The sequence below is a fragment of the Arachis stenosperma genome, chromosome 10 (genome assembly GCF_014773155.1).
Source record: "Arachis stenosperma cultivar V10309 chromosome 10, arast.V10309.gnm1.PFL2, whole genome shotgun sequence".
Classification (NCBI taxonomy): domain Eukaryota; kingdom Viridiplantae; phylum Streptophyta; class Magnoliopsida; order Fabales; family Fabaceae; genus Arachis; species Arachis stenosperma.
Window position 1 is genome coordinate 77,165,985 of NC_080386.1, and position 8,143 is coordinate 77,174,127.

The following is an 8,143-nucleotide window of genomic DNA, read 5'->3' on the forward strand; positions in this document are numbered from 1 at the left end:
TTTTATAACTAATCCTAATTAATTTAAAATCTAATTATCTAAAAATAAAAATAATATCTTTTCCTAAAAGATAAGATTTGAATTTAAATTCGAATTAATTAACAGATTTTCAGTTGATGGGTGGGAACCACTTGCTTTGTCCATTCTGCAGCTTCTAATCTGTGTTTTCTGGGCTGGAAAGTGGGTCAAAACAGTCCAGAAATCACCCCCAGCATTTTCTGTATTATTGCAGATCACGTATGTGACGTGTCCGTGTCGTCCACATGCTCGCGTCATTTGTGCAGATTCCAGTCCACGCGTTCGCGTCAGGCACGCGATCGCGTCATTGCGATTTCTCCATTCCGCGTAGTCGCGTGAGCCATGCGTCCGCGTCGGTCTTCACTGGTCATCTCTTTGGTTTCTTCTTTTTCTCTGCAGAAACTTCATCAAATCCCTCCGAATGCTACCTAAAATAAATAAAATTGCACAAAACTCAAAATAGCATCCATAGTGGCTAAAATATAATTAATTCTTAATTAAACTCAACAAATTAGATGCAAATTCACTAGGAAAAGATAGACAAGATGCTCATGCATCACTGGGATTTGTGGACGTTTAGTCCTTAGACTTGGGGGCTGGCCATTCGGCCATGCCTGGACCATCATCACTTATGTATTTTCAACGGTGGAGTTTCTACACACTATAGATTAAGGTGTGGAGCTCTGCTGTTCCTCGAGTATTAATGCAATTACTACTATTTTCTATTCAATTCATGCTTATTCCTGTTCTAAGATATCCATTCGCACATAAGAACATGATGAATGTGATGATTATGTGAAGCTCATCATCATTCTCAACCTATGAATGCGTGCCTGACAAACACTTCCGTTCTACATGAAAACAAGCTTGAATGCATATCTCTTAGCCTTCTGGTTCACGATAAGAGTCTTTGTGGTATAAGCTAGAATCAATTGGCAGCATTCTTGAGATCCAGAATGTCTAAACCTTGTCTGTGGTATTTTGAGTAGGATCTAGGATGGGATGACTGTGACGAGTTTCGAACTCGCAAGTGTTGGGCGTAGTGACAGACGCAAAAGGATCAATGGATTCTATTCCAACATGAGTGAAAACCGACAGATGATTAGCCGTGCGGTGACAGTGCATTTGGACCATTTTCACTGAGAGGATGGATGGTAGCCATTGACAACGGTGATCCCCCAACATACAGCTTGCCATAGAAAGGAGTATGAAGGATTGGATGAAGGCAGTAGGAAAGCAGAGATTCAGAAGGAACAACGCATCTCCATACGCTTATCTGAAATTCCCACCAATGAATTACATAAGTATCTCTATCTTTATTTTATGTTTATTTATCTTTTAATTATCAAAACTCCATAACCATTTGAATCCGCCTGACTGAGATTTACAAGATGACCATAGCTTGCTTCAAGCCGACGATATCCGTAGGATCGACCTTTACTCACGTAAGGTTTATTACTTGGACGACCCAGTGCACTTGCTGGTTAGTTGTGCGAAGTTGTGAAAAAGAGTTGAGATTACAATTGTGCGTACCAAGTTGTTGGCGCCATTGAGATCATAATTTCGTGCACCAAGTTTTTGGCGCCGTTGCCGGGGATTGTTCAAGTTTGGACAACTGACGGTTCATCTTGTTGCTTAGATTAGGTAATTTTCTTCTTGTTTCAACCTTTATTTTATTTTCAAAAAGTTTTCAAAAATCTTTCAAAATTTTTCTTCTTTTTCGTTTTTCTAAAAACAATTTTCGAAAAATCCAAAAAAATTTATAAAATCATAAAAAAAAACAAAAATATTTTGTGTTTCTTGTTTGAGTTAGTGTCAATTTTTAAGTTTGGTGTCAATTGCATCTTTTTAATTTTCTAAAAAATTTCAAAAAATTCATGCATGTGTTTTTCATAATCTTCAAGTTGTTCTTGAGGATTTTCTTTGTTTGATCTTTAATTTTTCTTGTTTTGTGTCTTTTCTTGTTTTTCATATGCATTTTTAGTTTGATAGTGTCTAAGCATAAAAAAATTCTAAGTTTGGTGTCTTTCATGTTTTTCTTTTCTTGAAAATTTTCAAAAATAAGTTCTTGATGCTCATCATGATCTTCAAAGTGTTCTTGGTGTTCATCTTGACATTCATAGTGTTCTTGCATGCATCATTTGTTTTAATCCAAAATTTTTATGTCTTGAGTCATTTTGTTGTTTTTCTCTCTCATCATCAAAAATTCAAAAATAAAAAATATCTTTTCCTTATTTCACTCATAAATTTCGAAATCTTTGGGTTGACTTAGTCAAAAAATTTTAAAATAAGTTATTTCTTGTTAGTCAAGTCAAGATTTCAATTTCAAAAATTTATCTTTTCAAAAACTTTTTCAAAAATCAAACCTTTTTCATCTTTTCTTTCATGTTTTTCAAAAATTTTAAAAATTGTTTTTCAAAATCTTTTTCTTAATTTTGTTTCAAATTTTCAAAAACTTTACTAACAATTAATGTGATTGATTCAAAAAATTTCAAGTTTGTTACTTTCTTGCTAAGAAAGGTTCAACCTTTAAATTCTAGAATCATATCTTTTAGTTTCTTGTTAGTCAAGTCATTAACTTTAATTTTCAAAATCAAATCTTTCTAAATTTCTTTTTCATATCTTTTTCAAAATAAATTTCAATTATATCTTTTTTGTCATATCTTTTCAATCATATCTTTTCAAACATATCTTTTTCAAATCATATCTTTTTCAAAATCAATTTCAAAATCTTTTCTAACTTCTTATCTTTCCAAAATTGATTTTCAAATCTTTTTCAATTAACTAATTGACTTTTTGTTTGTTTTACTATTTTTTATCTTTTTCAAAACCACCTAACTACTTTTCTCTCTCGAATTTTCGAAAATCACCATCCTCTTTTTCAAAATTCTTTTTATTTAACTAATTATTTTAACTTTTAATTTTATTCCTTTTCTTAATTTTCGAACTCTAACAAAATTTTAAAATAAAAACAAAAATATTCTCCTTTTCCTTTTAATAATTTTCGAAATTCTCTCCCTCTCATCTCTTTCTATTTATTTTATTTATCTACTAACACTTCTCTTCTACTCATAATTCGAAGCCCTCTCTTCCCACTCTTTGTTCGAATTCTTCTTCTTCCTTCTTCATTCTTATTCTTCTTTTCTTCTACTCACATAAAGGAATCTCTATACTGTGACATAGAGGATTTCTCTTCCTTTTCTGTCCTCTTCTTTTTCATATGAGCAGGAGCAAGGACAAGGACATTCTTGTTGAAGCTGACCTTGAACCTGAAAGGACTCTGAAGAAGAAGCTATGAGAAGCTAAAGCACAACAATCTAGAGAAAACCTTACAGAGAATCTCGAAAAAGAAGGAGACATGGCCGAACCCAACAACAATGCAAAGAAGATGCTTGGTGACTTCACTGCACCAAATTCTAACTTCCATGGAAGAAGCATCTCAATCCCTGCCATTGGAGCAAACAATTTTGAGCTTAAGCCTCAATTAGTTTCTCTGATGCAACAGAATTGCAAGTTTTATGGACTTCCATCAGAAGATCCTTTTCAGTTCTTAACTGAATTCTTGTAGATCTGTGATACTGTTAAGACCAATGGAGTTGATCCCGAGGTCTACAAGCTTAAGCTATTCCCTTTTGCTGTAAGAGACAGAGCTAGAACATGGTTAGACTCTCAACCTAGAGATAGCCTGAACTCTTGGGTAAGCTAGTCACGGCTTTCTTAGCCAAGTTCTTTCCTCCTCAAAAGCTGAGCAAGCTTAGAGTAGATGTTCAAATCTTCAGACAGAAAGAAGGTGAACCCCTCTATGAAGCTTGGGAAAGATACAAGCAACTGACTAAAAAGTGTCCTTTTGACATGCGCTCAAAATGGACCATCCTGGATATATTCTATGATGGTCTGTCTGAATTGTCTAAGATGTCATTGGACCATTCTGCAGGTGGATCTATTCACCTGAAGAAAATGCCTGTAGAAGCTCAGGAACTTATTAAAATGGTTGCAAATAACCAGTTCATGTACACCTCTGAAAAGAATCCTGTGAGTAATGGGATGCCTCAGAGGAAAGGAGTTCTTGAAATTGATGCTTTGAATGCCATATTGGCTCAGAACAAAATTTTGACTCAGCAAGTCAATATGATTTCTCAGAATCTGAATGAATTGCAAAATGCATCCAACAGTACTAAAGAAGCATCTTCTGAAGAAGAAGCTTATGATCCTGAGAATCCTGCAATTAGGGGTGGGCAAAAAAATCCAAATTTTGGATTTTAATCCAAATCCAAACCAAACCATTTAAAAAAAACCAGTTTTAAACCAAAAAAAATCCAAACCAAATTATATTTATTTTATAATTTGGTTTTTGATCCAATTCATTTAAATGGTTTTAAATCCGGATCCAGATCCAGATCCACATTAAGATCCAAATCTTAAAAAAACCCTAATTTCGGATTTCTGATTCGGTGAACTCTCCTCTTCTACTCCTTCGCTTCTTCTCCTTCGACCGGGGAGTCTCCACTCTCCACCGCAGCCGGCACCGGAGCAGGAAACTGGCACCGTCTCATTCAACGTTGAACGGGTCTCAGCTCTGTTTCTCTTCTTCTGCCTTTGGTCTTCTCCGCCGTCATCTTCAGTTCTTCACCGTCGCTGACTCATTGTATCAAGCTTATCAATCAACTCTACAATTTCTGTCATAGTGTGGGACATATCTGAATCTAGTTCCAGCACAAGCAGAACAAGCAGTTCCAGCACAAGCAGAACAAGCAATAGCCCCTGTTCTAGTTTTCTGTTCCAGGTTTTTGTCCATTTTCCATTTTATTTTATTAAGTTTGATTAATTTCCAGGTTCTTTGTGATTTAAGACCAAGAGAATTATACTAAGAGAAATTAGCTACTAAGAATAAGGGTTAGGGTAGTTAGAAGCTCATGTTAATGTAATTTCCAGGTTCTGAATATGTGATTTTATATTGTGATGATTGAATGCTAATGTTATAAGAAAAATTGGTTTGTCAATTTGATGAGTGGTGCTAATGTGGATCAGCCACATGTATTTGGAGATGCTAATCAACAGAGTGGATTTTGGCCTAACACATTTTTCCATTGAAACAAACAAACGAAGAAATTCAAGTGTTATAAGTGTGGGTTCCTTTGTTGGAGTTGGATCTTTTCATGTTTAAAATAACTATGATTTGGCATATGCATATTTTTATATGAGATGATTGCTCTTAGAAAATAAAATATTAAACTTCTATGACAGTAGAAATATGATTGCTCTTATATTTCAATTCACTCTTATAGATTCATTTCCCAACACACCAAAACCTATATTTCAATTCACTCTTATAGATTCATTCATCATTACTAATAAGGTGAGATTTGGTAACAACTCACCTTTTATATTGGATTCAAATTCAGTAGAATGTAGCATAAATGATATTATGATTTATAACAATAAAAATAAGTTATATAATCTGATTCCTCTGAAAAAGTGGCTTTATGGTGGTCATGATTTCTTCAACAGAGCTTGTCTCATCTGCACAGTGCCTTAAACAATTCCAAAACTGGTTGTGTTTTGTCTCTCTGTATTGGTTAGTGCAGGCAGGTGTAGATAGTAGGATATGATTAGTCAAAATTCCAAAATTCCAAAATTCTTGTTGAAGGTTTGTTGTTACTGCTGACACAGCAACCCATTTGGAGTAGTTGCCTTAACACAAGATAGTATAGAGTTGAAGAACAAGTTTATAGACTGTATGTTATTAAGGATGAAGCTTTTTAGAGACTAAGGTTATGGTTTGATGCAGTATGTATCCCGAAAGAGGTAGATTGCCATTATTTTGAGACATGTAGGGGTGAAGGCTAAGAAGATATTGTTAATGCGCGATAAGTGAAAATGAAATGAAGTTGGAGGGATATATTTAGATTCAGGCAAAGAGTTTGCTACTTTTCTATTGTGTAACTATTTAGGAGGGCATGGATTGCTGGCACCTGTCATGACTTTGAGGACATTAGCAAGTTCTCCATTCTATGACCACTGACCAGAGAGTAATACATCATATTCACACACATTTACTCTCTTGTCTTTATTATGTGTTAAATTTTTTGAAGAAAGTAAAATTATTTATGTGCTGAACAAGACATTCAATTATCGTATAGGTAAAATCCAAGGAGAAATTGAGCATTATTATGGACCCATTTTAGTTGAGGTTAGTGGTTGATTGGGATAAAGCAGGACCCGATAAATGAGGGACAAACAAGAATAATTTTTTATCGTTTTTTTTTTGAATTAGTAGTTTATGAATCATGCTGAAGTTTTATTGGCTGCTGTTTCTTTGGATTAGTTTGTGTTAATTTTAGCATGTTTGGCACCAAATTTTGAATTTTTAAAAACTAGTTTTAAAATTGGATTTTTGGTTGAAGAAACTGGTTTTAAAACTGGATTTTCAAAAACTGGTTTTAAAACTGGATTTTTGCTTACCAAAAATCTGGTTTTAAAACTGGATTTTATAAAAAAAACCGGATTTTAGATTTGGATTTAAAAAAAAAACCAGATTTAAAATCGGTTTTGCAAGTAAAACCGGATTTAAAACCGGTTTGTAAATAAAAATGGATCTAAATTTTAAAATCGGTTTAGAACCGGTTTTTGTTTTTTCAAACCAGTTTAGAACCGGTTTTACTCTTCAATCCAGTTCTAGTTTGGTTTTCTAAACCATAAAACTGGTTCTGAAGTGGATCCAGTTTGGATTTTTAAAAATCCAAACCATGCCTACCCCTACCTGCAATGGCAGAAGTGAATTACATGGGTGAAGCCTATGGAAACACCTATAATCCCTCATGGAGAAATCATCCAAATTTCTCATGGAAGGATCAACAAAAGCCTCAACAAGGCTTTAATAATGGTGGAAGAAACAGGTTTAGCAATAGCAAGCCTTTTCCATCATCCTCTCAGCAACAGACAGAGAATTCTAAGCAAAACCCCTCTAACTTAGCAAACATAGTCTCTGATCTATCTAAGGCCACTCTAAGTTTCATGAATGAAACAAGGTCCTCCTTTAGAAATTTGGAGGTACAAGTGGACTAGCTGAGTAAAAGAGTCACAAAACTCCTCCTAGTACTCTCCCAAGCAATACAGAAGAGAATCCAAAAAGAGAATGCAAGGCCATAACCTTACTTGGTGTGGCCGAACCTAGAGAGGAGAAGGAGGACGTAAATCCCAGTGAGGAACACCTCATGGGACGTCATCTGGACAAAAAGGAGTTCCTATTTGAGGAACCTAAGAAATCTGAGGCTCATCTAGAGACTATAGAGATTCCATTGAACATACTTCTGCCATTCATGAGCTCTGATGACTATTCCTCCTCTGAAGAGGATGAAGATATTACTGAAGAGTAAGTTGCTAAGTACCTTGGAGCAATCATGAAGCTGAATGCCAAGTTATTTGGTAATGAAACTTATGTGGATGAACCCCCCTTGCTCACCAATGAACTGAATGACTTGGTTAGGCAGACATTACCTCAAAAGAAATAGGATCCTGGTAAATTCTTAGTTCCCTGTACCATAGGCACCATGACCTTTGAGAAGGCTTTGTGTGACCTGGGGTCAGGCATAAACTTAATGTCACTCTCTGTAATGGAGAAACTGGGAATCTTTGAGGTACAGGCTGCCAAATTCTCATTAGAGATGGCAGACAAATCCATGAAAAAGACTTATGGACAGGTAGAGAACGTGCTAGTAAAGGTCAAAGGCCTTTGCATCCTTGCTGATTTTATAATCCTAGACACTGGGAAGGATGAGGATGAATCCATCATCCTTGGAAGACCCTTCCTAGCCACAGCAAAAGCTGTGATTGATGTTGACAGAGGAGAGTTGGTCCTACAATTGAATGAAGACTACCTTGTATTCAAGACTCAAGGTTCTCCTTCTGTACAAATAGAGAGGAAGCATGAAAAGCTTCTCTCAATACAGAGTCAAACAAAGCCCCTACATTCAAACTCTATGCTTGGTGTTGGGAGACCACAACCAAACTCTAAGTTTGGTGTTGAGAGGCCACAACCAAACTCTAAGTTTGGTGTTGAGAGGTCACAACCATGCTCTGATTATCTGTGAGGCTCCATGAGAGCCCACTGTCAAGTATTGACATT

General features: G+C 35.4%; 1 non-coding gene across 1 annotated transcript; it reads right to left on the reverse strand.

Annotated features, from left to right (window-relative positions):
• Positions 1-3,768: 3,768 nt before the first annotated feature.
• LOC130959195 (small nucleolar RNA R71) lies at positions 3,769-3,872 on the reverse strand. The gene has a single exon (XR_009078290.1). It is a non-coding gene; the product is annotated as a small nucleolar RNA R71 (small nucleolar RNA).
• Between the last annotated feature and the right edge of the window lie 4,271 nt (positions 3,873-8,143).